This window comes from Dermacentor andersoni, chromosome 3 (assembly GCF_023375885.2).
Source record: "Dermacentor andersoni chromosome 3, qqDerAnde1_hic_scaffold, whole genome shotgun sequence".
NCBI classification, from domain to species: domain Eukaryota; kingdom Metazoa; phylum Arthropoda; class Arachnida; order Ixodida; family Ixodidae; genus Dermacentor; species Dermacentor andersoni.
In genome coordinates, this window is record NC_092816.1 from 117005462 (window position 1) to 117019723 (window position 14262).

The window sequence follows — 14262 nt, forward strand, 5'->3', positions numbered from 1 at the left end:
CTGAATAATTCTGTTCAAAGACTAGGAATATGATATGTGCAACAGACGACTTTTAAAAATTCCGGAAAACTTACAAGTGATCTCCCCGTATAAAGGCTGATATTCTCCAAGTAAAAATTGAGTTGGCAGTCAGTGCTTGCTCTGTGGAATTTGTTTCTCTCAATGGCCTTCTAGCAGTCATGCTGTTCAAGCACAGTTCTGAATTGCAGGGTTTTACTTGCCAAAAAATACGATCTAATTATGAGGCACGCCGTACTGGGAAATAATTTAGACCAGGTAGGGTTCGCGAACGTGCACCGTAATACCAGTACACGAGCGCTTCCGCTTTCTGCACCCGTCAGAATGCCCCTGTTGTAGCCGGGAATGAACCCCCGACCTCGAGCTGAGCAGCGCAACGCCATAGCCGCTGAGACGGGTCTATTTATTTCAGCAACTGTATGCCTAAGGCGTAGTTGTGGCAATTCTTATGCGGACGAAATATGCTATGGCTGTAACAGACGCCAGACTTTCTTTGTGTGTGTGAAACTGCGGTACGCTAAAGTGCGATATTCCGGATGTCTGTATGATATTGAACGTTTTATTATCTTGATCCAGCGGAAAATTCAGGTCAAGAATTTTAAGCACTCGGAAATCTAAAAAAGAGGTATCATGTGCCCATGCAAGATATAGATTGTCACTGTAAGGGCGTTCTATTACTTTCTCAGCTAAGCTTTGCTAAAAAAGGCAAGGATGGCAGATATGTAGATGTGAAATTATTTCGTGTAAATCTACAAAACACTCCGAAATCGTACAAATATCCTCGATTTTCGGTCTCTCTCATTGGAGCGCCACATAAAGGGAGTAGCTGTGGGGTTTAACATCCGTGAAATGGGGACATAGTGGAATATGTAAGGTACTCTGTAGCGAATTGAGCTCTCCGAATTAATGCCGGTAACTTGGGATTCTTCAACATGCGCTGAAAGAATTGTACGGGGATCCCTGTGCATTCCGCCACCCATGCAATGCGTACGCCGCAGGAGGGAATCGAAGTCGCGGCTACGCGCCTGCAACAGCCCAACGTCTTTGGGCTATCGAGTGTATAAAAGTATTCCGAGTGCATAACACCCAATGTGTGTTCGTCGTCGCAAGAATGACAACAAACAACGCAGGCACGAAGGAAGCCACATGCACCCCGTAATTGACCGAGCCGCGTGACGCGCATGCGAAAGCGTAACTCAGCAGGTTTTTTTCATCGCTGCGCTATCTTCATGCTGGCATTTTCTTTTATATCCGTACGTGGCTCGCTTAGGCCCTCGCAGCTGCTACAAAAGCGCGCCGGCGTGGTCCAGTCGCTAGGTTATCTGGCTTTCACCCAGAAGGCCCAGGGTTCGATTGCCGCGTCGGAAGAGGTTTGGGTCTCATTGTGTGATGGTCAGCACTCTGGACTTTGAATCCAGCGATCCGAGTTCGAGTCTCGGTGAGACCTTTCGTTTCTTTTCCCATCACGTTCGCTTCTTATTTACTGATTCTTCTGGCACTTCATTGCGATCTCTCAAATAATGGCTCCTGAATATTTCCATTTATTGCCATTGCTTGTGAATAATTAGCGTTTAGTTTCCGTTCCTAGATTGGATGGATCAGAAACACCATCAACCGCTTTGTTAATGATTCTTTATGGCTTTTTCAATTAAGTAGAAGTATGCTTACCTCTCTGTGGCGGCAATGTTTGATGCTAATGCACCAGCGTAAGCGAATTCCGAGTACTTGCAAGACTGCGGAATGTCAAAGCGCGATTTCCGAAGTGACTATATTATATAGCATGTCTCGGTATCTTAAGCAAGCAGAAAGTTTACGTCTTGCGATGAGAGCATTAAGCGGTATAAACACTCTGCACAATGTGTATAAATCAAAGCTTAGGTTAAAAGGCTGTATGAAACGCCGGGTAAGATGGCGTTGGTGAACTTAAGGTGACTCAACAGTGTTCGGTGTCGAAGACAGACAAGGTCTTCTGCGGGAGCCTCTTCTCTCTCGCGAACAACAAATATATATGGTAAAACATGGAACAACAGACCGCGTGGTACACTAAGGTGCCTCAAAAGACCTTCTCTTTCTTCGATGTAAACCGCTGTTGACTCGACTTTGTTTCGCTTCATTCTCGCATTGCAAGACGTGAATTTCGTGCTTGCCTAAGATACAAAGATACGCTATATCATTGTCACTTCGAAAATCGTGCTTTGATGTCCCGCGGCTTCGCAAGAACTCGCTGTGCGTTTACATTGCCGCCACAGAGAGTTAGGCATAACTTTACTTAATACAAAAGCCCATAAACAAATATTAACAAGCACTTGATGTGCTTCTGATCCGTCCAATCTACGAACGTTAATGAAAAGCTAATTATTCAAAGTCAATGTCCATAAACGGAAATATTCAGGAGCCGCTATTCGACAAATCGCAGATCATTACCAGATGAATCGGGAATTAAAAGCAAAGCCGAGAAAGAAAAAGGTCTCACCGAGACTCGAACTCGGATCGCTGGATTCAAAGTCCAGAGTGCTGACCATTACACCATGAGACCCAAACCTCTTCCGACGCCGGGAATCGAACCCGGGCCTTCTGGGTGAAAGCCAGATATCCTAGCCACTAGACCACGCCGGAACGCGTTTGTCGCTGCTGCGGAGGGCCTTAGCACGTGTGCAGATAAAAAAAAAACGACAGCACGAAGATAGCGCAGCGATGAAAAAACCTGCCGAGTTAGGCTTTCGTCTCGCGTGCGCTTTACGCGGTTCGGTCAATTACGGGACAAATGTGGCTTCCTTTGTGCCTGCGTTGCTCGTTGACGTTATTCTTGCGACGACACCCACACAATGGGTTTAATGCACTGGGCATACATTGGCGAAATCTGGCGCTGGCCACCTCGATAGCCCTATGGCGTTGGGCTGCTGCAGGCACGAAGTCGCGAGTTCGATTTCCGATACGCGGCAGCCGCATTGCATCGGTGGCAGAAGGCAGGTGGATCCGTGTACAATTCTTTCAGCGCAGGTTGAAGAGTGCCAAGTTACCAGCATTAATCTGGAGAGCCCATTTCTCTACAGTGTCCCTGAAATATCCCAGTCTGTCCCCATTTCACGGACGTGAAATCCCACAACTACTCCTCTTATGTGGCGCTCCAATGAGAGAGAGACTGAAAATCGAGGTTATTTGTATGATTTCGGAGTGTTTTGTAGATTTATACTAAATATTTTGTCATCTAGATATCCGCTATCGTTGCCTTTCTGAAGCAAAGCTAAGCTGTACAAGTAACAGAACGCACCCTTATATCATGAGACGGAAATAATCAGAAGAATAAGAATGGGATGGGGTGCGTTTGGCAGGCACTCTCAGATCATGAACAGCAGGTTGCCATTATCCCTCAAGGGAAAAGTGTATAATAGCTGTGTCTTACCAGTTCTCACCTACGGGGCAGAAATCTGGAGGCTTACGAAAAGGGTTCTACTCAAATTGAGGACGACGCAACGATCTATGGAAAGAAGAATGATGGGTGTAACGTTAAGGGATAAGAAAAGAGCAGATTGGGTGAGGGAACAAACGCGAGTTAATGACATCTTAGTTGAAATAAAGAAAATTAAATGGGCATGGGCAGGACATGTAATGAGGAAGGAAGATAACCGATGGTCATTAAGGGTTACGGACTGGATTCCAAGGGAAAAGAAGCGTAGCAGGGGGCGGCAGAAAGTTAGGTGGGCGGATGAGGTTAAGTTTGCAGGGACGACATGGCCACAATTAGTACATGACCGGGGTTGTTGGAGAAGTGTGGGAGAGGCCTTTGCCCTGCAGTGGGCGTAACCAGGCTGATGATGATGATGATGATGACAATACTGGGTAATTATTTTATTTAATGATTACTTTGTTCTTTCGGTAACGCGCACTGTAATTCAATCCCTTTTATCAGCAACCAATTACACGTTGGCGAGGCAAGTTGCGACACGTAACGTAGGTTTCAGAACCTGAATTCGACGGGAACTGCAGCAGAACTCCCGAGATCGTGCCACACAGTCACCTCTGTGTTGCTCAGGCAGGCAAACTTAGGAGCTCAGTGTTTATTTTCTGATCTTAACGCTCCACCATGATGTTGACCGATGAATTGAACCGGTGCTGGTACGTCTAGATTAGCGACTTTTCATTCGCACTACCGGGAGCGTCTCTATATGCATCGGCAACAATGGTGCGCTGTGCTTCATATATAGAAACATGATGCCGAGTAACCTCAATCTTGTACGCAGGATGCGCATGCGTGCGAACACCACGCACACCAGCGCATACATCGAGCGGGTTTTCAGACTCTGTGATGACGTCGTGACGATAAAAACGGGGGAAGATGATCGACTAAACTTTTTGAAAAGCAGTTTATAGCATGCATACGTAAGCATTGTGAGAAGGGCTGCAGAGGACGAAATGAAAGTACCATACCAGCCTGTTCTGTTTACTGTGTATATGCAATGTTAACAATGTTCGGAGGAAAGTAAAGTAAAGATAATTGATTACTTGTGAGTAATTCCTCAGAGGCTCTCGTGGGGCAATGCTTGTTAAATGTAATCGATTAGATATTGAAATGCACAAATGATAAGATGAACGAGGAAGAAAGTCGACGAAATAAACATGAGGATCCCACGCACTGTGGGAAACGATATAAGCGAAGATTTGTATGCTGTTTGCTTTGACTGACAATAATTAGCGGTCATGTTGGCGGCGAACGTCTAATTTCTCCGGCGTTTAGTTCAATACGAGAGCGGTTAGTAGATGTTAAACGTTCCGTTTCGTGCACCACTGCAGTTTGTCTGCGCAGTCCACGGAAGACACGGGGAGACGTGTTTGCTTGATGCGTTCTTGTTCAACGTTGTTCATAGTCTCAGAGAGTTGAGCATTATCATCGCTTCACAAGGCACATCGCATCGTCGCACAAGTGTTAAACTTTAATTCAATTGTGGGCTGTACGTAATTCAATTATTTATTATGGATCTGTATGTACACATAACAAAATTGTTACTGCACACTGTACACATACATTCGCGGGCTGCAGCACGTTTCTCTGCGTAGCAAAGACGCTCCTGCTCCGCGCGATGCTTCTTTCTGACCTGGGTGTCCTCAACGCTGGGAGGGTACGCTCTAAAGCCATTTTTTTCTGGCGCGTGCTTACGTGACCCTTTTTTTTCTGGCGCGTGCATACGTGGCCAGCGCACTTTTGAGACGCCAGCTCCAACCGCTATCTTCAGGCTATTGACGATTGTAATGTTGACATTATCACAGCTTGCACGCGACCTCCACAGCCCAGCGCTTGCATATTTTGCCGCATAGCAAAGTAATCCCAGCTCGTAACGCACGCACAAACCACGCATACCGGCCCGCGGCGGCGCTAACCGGCACGTGTGGAAGCTACCGCCATCTGGTGGTGTTGCAAGAAACCCAGCGGCACGCGCAGCAAGACCATCCCAGCGACCGAAAAGTTGGTGAAAGAGGCAAAGAATGCTCCGCTTTAAAATCAACTTCACGCCAGTGAGAGCCAAACCCATAATATCTGTGTTATGCGTGCGATGTTTTATATGGCGTTCCCAAACAGTACTTGCCTTCCCACAATGCCCAGGAACTGCTCCACCCCGACCCCTCCCTGTTTGTTTTTTTCCCGCCGATACGCTTATGGCTTTGACACTTAAATTTAAACTCTAACGTAAAAAATCCACCGAAGAAGCGAATAGGGTCGAATTCATTTTGGCCGCTCGCGGCACCCTGAAATGCCGTCATGTAAAAGGGTGTAGTCTGGGGAACCTAATTTAGGAAGAGAGTGAAAAACATTTATTTCTAATGAGAAGGGGTGACTTCCTCGTAGGGTGGAGCGCTTATTTCGGGGCCACAATTTCGGAACCCCTGCTCTATACCACTGCCGCACTCGTCAACTATTACAGTGAGTAGCCACGCTGTGTTGTTGAAGTTCTTGATCCAGGGCTTGACCCCCTGGTGCAAAGTCTGTTCTTGTGTCTTCGACCTTATCTTTTTGGGTGTCATTCCTAAGCTGTAGCGCATCCAGATCAGATGGAAGCTGCCTATTAAACAATATATACATGTAAAATACAAAAACACTTTTTTGAGACAACTACTGTACCGATTTCAATGAAATTTTTGCATTTGAGGGAAAAAGTTAAATTTTAGTGACTGTTGGAAGCGGAATTTCGATTTATGGCCTGCATCTTGTGAAAAAGATTTTCGAAAATTCGACAGTTCGAGAAAAAATAGATGCACTAAGTTTATAAATTAATAGTTTTGCATGAAAAACAGATACCGCGGTTCTGTAAACGGCATCCATTAGGTCATTTAAAGCGGACAAATTCGGTACGTCAATATATATCTTACGTGAATGTGTTGCGTTGTGTACAAGGGTTCAGCAAAAGCTGTATTTCCATATTACTGAATTTTTTTAGATTCATGTCAAACATATAAATGTTGTCCCCTTTAGGTGAAACATCAGATACAATTCACAGTATTGTGATATTATTTTTGCTTGCTGAGTTAGAGAGTTGTAAATTTCAGTTTTGAAAATTTTTGATTTTTGCCAATATCTTATTAAAAAAATCACAATCTAAATCAAAAATCAGAAACCAACAGTCACTAGATTTTAAGTTTCTCTTTTAAATGCCACAAACCTCGTCAATTTTGGCGCCCTGGTTGCCAAGAAAAAGGAATTCTCCTTTTACATGTGTTTAAATAGGAGCACCCGAGCTAAAGCTTCCTCTTAAACCCATAAGCACTATGACTGTCACCCGTTACCTCGTCTGGCTTTTCCCTAATTGTACAGCACTTTCCGCGCAAAATTGCCAACTGCAAACAAGAGTCGCAAGGAGTTGAGAAATTAAACGATATACTAAGGAAGAGAGTCAAGGCAACAACCAAACAGGATGAAAATTGAATATTAACAAATTTACCCATTGTTTATGAAAATCATTATGGATCTTTTATTTAAAAAGGAAGGGGAGGGAACGCCGCCGGAGGTGGAGAACAATTCTGTCTGTTGAATGACGCTTCTACAATTATCAGTCGAGCCGCCTGACGTTAGCCACTTCTCTGCTGTGCTTATGTATAGGTGTTTTTCAAACCTTCCGCGGTGGACGCAGTACGTCTATAACCGCAGCGTCCTGCGCTCTACACGGTTTTACGGGACTGGCGGCCACGCAACGTTACGCAACTTCCCAAATAACAATACGAGTCTGTTGTGGCACTTGACTTGGTAGAGCAGTAAACGAGGGATCCAAAAGAACTGTGATGGTTCCGCAAATGTATATTCCTCAAATGTAATTCCGCAAATGTAATTCTTCCAGAGCTAATTCAAAAAACCCTGCTATAGTCGGACACAACTCAAGTCTGCAGTGAAGGCCCGCATACGCCCTCATAAGTGCCAGCCACTGTTCGTCCGCGAGGCTGCAAATAATTCGTACTTCAAACTTTTGCTGTTACCCAAATTATGCGGTAACTACAAAAATGAAATTATTAGCGCGTAAATTTATACGTTTTCCCTCGCCTATTATAGTGGAATGGCGAATGCCTAATTCTTTATTCAACTGAAATAAAATGCCTGCTTCGTTGCAACTATGCAGTGTATTGTCAAGTTGCACTTCAGTTGGCAGTGAAGTTTCATGAGTAAAACGGGCTCGGAAATGAAATGAACTGTACCGCAGGCATTTGAAGGTTTAACTAATTATGGAGTTTGACGTGCCGAAACCATGGGGCAAGCCGTAATGGGGGATTCCGGAAATTCGGATCTCCTGGGGTTCTTTAACGTGCACCTAAATCTAAGTACATGGGTGTTTTAGCAATTCGCCCCGATCGAAAATGAGGCTGCCGTGGCCGAGATTCGATCCCGCGACCTCGTGCTTCGCAGCCCAACATCATAGCCACTAACCAACCATGTCAGATAGACTTTTGAAGAGTAAGATTTCAAGACTCCATACATTTTGTCCATGTCGGTTGCACACCTCATTGCTTCCGCCGATACAAAGACTTCAAGAGCAGCAGACGCTCCGGAGGTATTAACTACGAGGCCATTTTGAAAAGACCGCATGACGACGATTATGTTTGCTTCTGTGATTGGCTGGCGGAGTAACAAAACCCCGCGTGGGCTTTGTGCCATGGTTGTCAACTGCTGTTCTTTTGAAGTTGTATGCTACCATAAAAATCTTTATTTTACACTTTCTCTTTTTAACTTGTCCTTAGCAGTGTTCTTCCTACGCTTCTTTCCTGTGCGAATTTATTTGATGTGCTTCCTTGTTTGCCTAGTAAAGGAGAGGTATATCTCACAGGCGTACCTGTGAGATACACCTTATTTAATTTTTCTTTTGCGAGTTTACGCGTCTTTGTACTTTTAAAGGTACCACTTGTACTTGTAAAGGTACCACCCCATTTGCATAGAAAAGTTACCTTGCACTGCCCCCCCCCCGCTGAAAAAAATCCTGGGTACGTGCCTGCTCGACACCATATGTCCCACTGGGGGAATGCCAAGCCTTCCGGAGTTCATCGTCGTCGTCGACGACGATGACGACGACGATGTGATATATCCACTTGTGGCTTGTATCATTCCTTGTGTGAAAATCTGCATCGCCTTCCAAGTTGACCTCCCGGGCTTCCCTAAGCTTTGTTTTCTCTTTCTCTCTCTCTCGCTTGATCACGCAGAAAAAAAAAGGACTTGCCGAATGTTCCTGACAAAATTCGTTAAGGGACTATGTACTTTTAAACTCAGGTGGTTAGCCTTTACAAGACCGCAACACTAATTTTCTGTCCCAACTACTAGCTAAAAATGTCCGGTAGAGGACCATTTCCCGCTTACTAACAAGCGCATCGACATACACACTTGAGCGCAACTGAAGACAAAGAAGAAAAGAGCATTCCCGCGCGGAGGCTTGATTGCGTTCCTCAGCATTGACTGGAACATTTCTCACCTACATCGGGCAGCCTCTCACGGTTCTGATCTCTTGAATACTAGCGGCGCCGTCTCTATTCCAGCCGGGGTGTACCGGTAAAAGCCATGGCCACAACGAGCACCACCCCGCAAACAATGCCTCCAAGCAGCGAGGGATGCATTCCAGGTGGGTGACGACACTGCAGTGTGTCGCTTTCAACAGTGTTCAAATGGACTATACATTCGGCTCGACCAGCTGGAGCTCGTTAGTCGGGATTATGTAAGTGATAACATACTTCGAGGCACCATAAACGTGATGAGCCTGCCGCCCTCGAAAGCGCTTAGTCCCGCTTGTTCGCAGACGTGTTTACAGAGCTGTAAGAAAATGTAATTTCGCTTATGTTGAACTTGACATTGTGATTTTTCACCCCTTCAAGTTTACCCGACACGTATCAGGCGTCAACAAAGGTAAGTACAATTCTTGTGGTATGTTATGGGACATTTTCTTCAAATAATTTTGATCAACTGGCAGGAGATTAGAGTTAGCAAGGGAAAGGGAATGTTGTATTGGCAGAATACTACGGCATATTTTCATATTCGCTGTCTGTTGAATTTAGCACGCTATTCTGGATTCAACAAAACAGACTCGTGGGCTAGTTCTTACTCCATGTTCTTAGTTTTTTAGCGCAAAGAAACGCACTGCACGCGAGAAGGCACACAGGACACAGCGTTGGATTGTCTCGAGGAGCCTCTGTTGGTAAAAACCAAAAGGTCGAGTTGCTACCAGTGAAAGTGACGATCCTTCCTGGCGGAGTCACAACGCCACAATGGGGTACAAATCCATCAATCGTGAAAGGGTAGGAAAGTCTAAAGTTTGTTAGAGCGCTGCAACGAGAACAAGCATGGGGCCGAATTAACAAAGCTTTTGGGTCATAAGTGCTGTTTGCTACTGGCGGGCCGCCCTTGCTAACGGTATGTACATGAAATGGTTGGGACCTACAATTACGAACAGTTGTAGCGTAAGAAATCTCTTATTTATACGGGCCCAGGTTTGTAATGCGCCTGTAGAGGAATCTATGCAGGAAAAAAAAAACGACGCGCCTACCCGCTCACAGGTGACACGACGAAAAAGAGCTTGACGGTCCCAAAGGCGGAGCTGCAGCGAAACGAACGCAGCTTCCAGGCTTGCCTCGAGTTTCTCATGCCCGTCTACCTGCTGCCTTTTGTCTTCAGCAATAAGGTACGCGCATGCGAATGTTCTGAGCCGCATCGACACAAAATACTTTCGAATGTCGTCGACTATCAATGTCAATCTTATTCCGTATTCTGAGATAGCCATGAGCACTCCTGCCACCGTAGTGTACCTCCGATTCTCACTGCCTGTCATTGTCTTAGCCAGGAACCTGTTCTCGAGACTGAAGATGGGATTCAATTTAGAATGAGGCCACTTGGTTGATGCCCGGTATCAGCGCATAAAGCAAAAACGTCATTAGGCCCTGAAACAGGGGCGCTATTACGACAAACTATTCCAAACTTTTATATTCCAAGGGCCCTATAACGTAGAACTATTCCAATATGTTTTATTCCAATCTCCTGACGTCAAGCCTGCGTAACCGCTGACTCAAGCATCGGGCTGTGATGCGCAGTGCTGTCTTTCAGGCCAATCAAACGCTCTCCTCGTTTATACGAGGTGACATTTGTTTGCTTTAAGACGAATAACATTGCCTACGCTGAGCAGCTTGTCTTATCTAATTCGCTGAAAATAAGCGAGGATCACGTTCAACTGGAGAGGGATTCGATGGGGCCGAGTCAGTGCACTGAAAATCGATAACCGGTTGAAGAGGGTGGTGCCGGCGTCTGTGATTGGTCGGCTTTCCCTTATCTTGCGGTGGCTGGTCGAAAATTGCTACGGCATGCAGCGGAAGCTTAACATTGACGCTAAAACAGATCCTCAGTAAATAATAGTGGAACGTAAACATGTCGAAAGTGCTCGAAAGCATGACACAGCCACGCAAAAAGCTTTATTTTATGCGAATAAACCCATGCTCTCCGGCAGGTGCTAGGAGCCAGTGCCTGAGCCATCGGCGGCAGCCATCTCTTATTCCTTTCGGAGCAGGGCTGCCCGCGGCTATTCAGAAGAAAATTCAGTTTTGCTCGCAAATTAATGCACCTTTAACGCGTACACGTCACTTTCACGTGGTGAGTTCTCGCGGTTATGTGACGTCATGTGACAGGCAGGTAAAGTGGGTGTCGCCCCAAAATTTTTGACCAATAGGTGAGGGCTAATGGCGAAAAGACGTCGAATCATTAATAACTATTTTTATTTTGTTCTTTCCAGTCATGCATAATCAGTGTGTTCGCTTCATATCATATGGGGAGCTATTGCGGTTTTCGTGACGTTGCGTGACAGACTGGCGAACTGGGAGTTGTCCAAAAAAGTTTTTGACCAAAGGCGGAGGGCTCATCGTAGAATTGGAATAGAAAAGCTTGGAATAACTTTACGTTATAGCGCCCCAATTCTGCAATCAGCCCTCCACGATTGGTCGAAAGCTTTTTTGGACTACCCCCCCCCCTCCTGTCTGTCTTGACGTCGCTTGTCTGTCACGCGATGTGACGAAAACCGCGATAGCTCCCCATCTGATATGATGTGTACACACTGATTATGCGTGATTGGACCGAACAAAAGAAAAATAGTTATTTCTGATTCGACGCCTTTTCGTCATTAGACCTCGGCTATTGGTAAAAAAGTTTGGGCCGACACCCACTTCACCTGCCTGTCACGTGATGACACATAACCGCGAGAACTCCACACGTGAAAGTGACGTGTACGCGTTAAAGGTGCATTAACGTGCCGAACAAAACTGAATTTTCTTCCGAATAGCCACAGGCAGCCCCGTTTTGAAAGGAATAAGAGATGGCTGCCGCCAATGGCTCAGGCACTGGCTACTCGCACTTGCCAGAGAGCATGGGTTTATTGGTCTCTTTAGACGACCCCTACGGGTCACCGCCCGATGCTTGCGTCGACGGTTGCGCAAAGTTGACATCAGGATATTGGATTAAAAACATATTGGAATAGTTTTACGTTATAGGGCCCCATAACATTTGTCTTATTGAATGGGATAAGCGTTGGATTCCGCTTAGCGTCACTGCCTTGAGCACTTAGCACTTCTGAGTCCCTATATATAACGCAAAACTATTCCATTGTGTTCTTATTGCGATCTCCTGGCGTCAAATTTACGTCAATGCCGACGCAAGCATCGGGCGGTGACCTTACAGCATTGCCTGAAAAGCCCAATGAAACGCTCTCCTCGTTTATAAGAGGTCCCTTTTATTTGCTTTCAAAACGAATAACACTGCTACATTGAGCGGTTTTTCTTGCCTGATTATCTGACAAGAGGCAAGGAGCGCAATCAAGTGCAGAAGGTTTCGGTGGGGCCGAGCGAGCGTACTGGCCATAGTTAACCGGATGAAGAGGGTGAGTGCCGACGCAAGGACTTCTGTAAGGAGCCCTGCAAACGAGCGAAGCCACTGGTGGCTCTTTTGCTTCCGCCGATTGATCGGTAGATCACTATAGTCAGTGAAAACTGTAAGACAAGTCCACATATACTGCTGCTCGGTCATTCGCTCTCGCAGCCTAGTCATATTTGTTATAGGCACGCTGTGCACGTTGGCCGCTAGCCGACGATGGACTGAAGAACGCAGGCGAAGGCGGTAAATCGACCAGCGCCGAGGTTGCGAGCGGCGTGGCTCATTGTCTCACCGCTAATAGTAGAACTACCCAAGCGCAACGACATTTAGACATGCTTCCTTGATGTTTAGGCAGCCGTTCATAATATGAAATAAAAAGATCTGATCAAAATACGACCCCAAAAACGCAAGCCGTAGCTAATGACAGTGCTTGATTCGCAGAGCGTCTGCTAGTTCGGCATAGCGCAGGGAGAGCCACGGCAGAAGTAGGGCAGTGGAGTTGGCGCGACCTTTAGTTCATTGAGGGGTTTTACGGTGCACTAAAACCCCTTGATAATGTGAAAGTAGTGACACTCTTCTCCCGGCGGCGCTTTCCTCCTCGATTCTCCTCGCGCGCGGGACAGGAGAGCGTGGGCTACGCGCGCTGCGCACGGCACGCTTTTTCTCCTTGGCTACCGCGAAGGGGCCGCAACATTCGATGGAGACGCATAATTTTCGGCCATTCGCGCGCCCCGCTGGTTTAAAAAATTTCGAAGAATGATAATAACAGCATATAGAGTGCTGTAGGTAACGTTTATGAGGTAGTTGGTTTTTTCTTAAAACCGCACGAATGGGGCATACTTATGTAAAAGGAGCTTTCAGGCGAGTTCTGTACCTCACATGATAGGGTGCCTTACTTTGTGCATCTGGTCTAGTATGGCTTTTGGCTCATTTCTCTATGTTTGGCTTTCTTTTTCATGCCTGTGCGCGCATGTCCACAGCAGGTATTAAGCTTGCCTGCTTATAATAAATTATACGAGAGTGCATCGTCCGTCCATGTATATGTCTTCTTAATGTGAAAATAGCTTTTACGCTGTGGTCTCTAAACTAAATTGGATGGTTGCGCCAGCAAGCGTGCGCTGTCATGTCAACACCCCTTGCACATCGCCTCTATCCGAAAAAACAAACATTATAATCGTCGCCTCCTCATGCGTGCGTGGCAGCCCAATTCAAAGCAAATTCAAGAACTGAAAAAAACGAAATGTAAGCAAGCTAGCGCTCATCACCCGCAATACCACGGGTACACTTACCAATAATTTTTTTCAGTACCTGCATTCATTACATCTAAGTGACAGATGCACACATTGAAGTAAGCTATAAAGAAACCTCTTTACAAGCCGATATTTCAATTTTCAACAGGCAAAGGATCCTAACAACCACGAAACGTGTGAACTAGAGGCTGTATCTTGTTTACAGCGGGGAGCAGAACCTATAGCGCGGCAATTCTGACTGAATAACACTAGACGACGGGCGAGCTGATGGCGTCCCAGCAGAATATTCAGCAAACTGAGGACAGCCCCATTTTAAAGGAACGTACCAATTGTGCAGCAAATACGCTGATGAGCAGCCCGGAAGAATAAAAACATTATACAGAACCTCCACTGGAGTTGCCAGAATATAAGCAAGCATACCCCCAAATTTTAGTTGGGTCACTCTTAAATTTCAAGTTGGCCCACCGCCAAATTTAGGTTGACCTACCCCCAAATTTAAGTTCACCCGCACCAAAATTTCAACTTGGGCCTCACGCAAATTTAAGTTTGCCAACCTCCAAATTTCAAGTTGGTCCATCTCCAAACTTGTGTCGGCTGACCCTCAAATTTCAGTTTGCGCACCCGTAA

At 45.9% G+C, this 14262-nt stretch overlaps 3 non-coding genes across 3 annotated transcripts; 1 reads left to right on the forward strand and 2 right to left on the reverse strand.

The window, feature by feature from the left end:
- Positions 1-1393: 1393 nt before the first annotated feature.
- Positions 1394-1465, forward strand: TRNAQ-UUG (transfer RNA glutamine (anticodon UUG)). Its single transcript has one exon. It is a non-coding gene; the product is annotated as a tRNA-Gln (tRNA).
- A 1017-nt stretch (positions 1466-2482) lies between these two features.
- Positions 2483-2554, reverse strand: TRNAQ-UUG (transfer RNA glutamine (anticodon UUG)). Its single transcript has one exon. It is a non-coding gene; the product is annotated as a tRNA-Gln (tRNA).
- An 8-nt stretch (positions 2555-2562) lies between these two features.
- TRNAE-UUC (transfer RNA glutamic acid (anticodon UUC)) lies at positions 2563-2634 on the reverse strand. Its single transcript has one exon. It is a non-coding gene; the product is annotated as a tRNA-Glu (tRNA).
- Positions 2635-14262: the final 11628 nt, after the last annotated feature.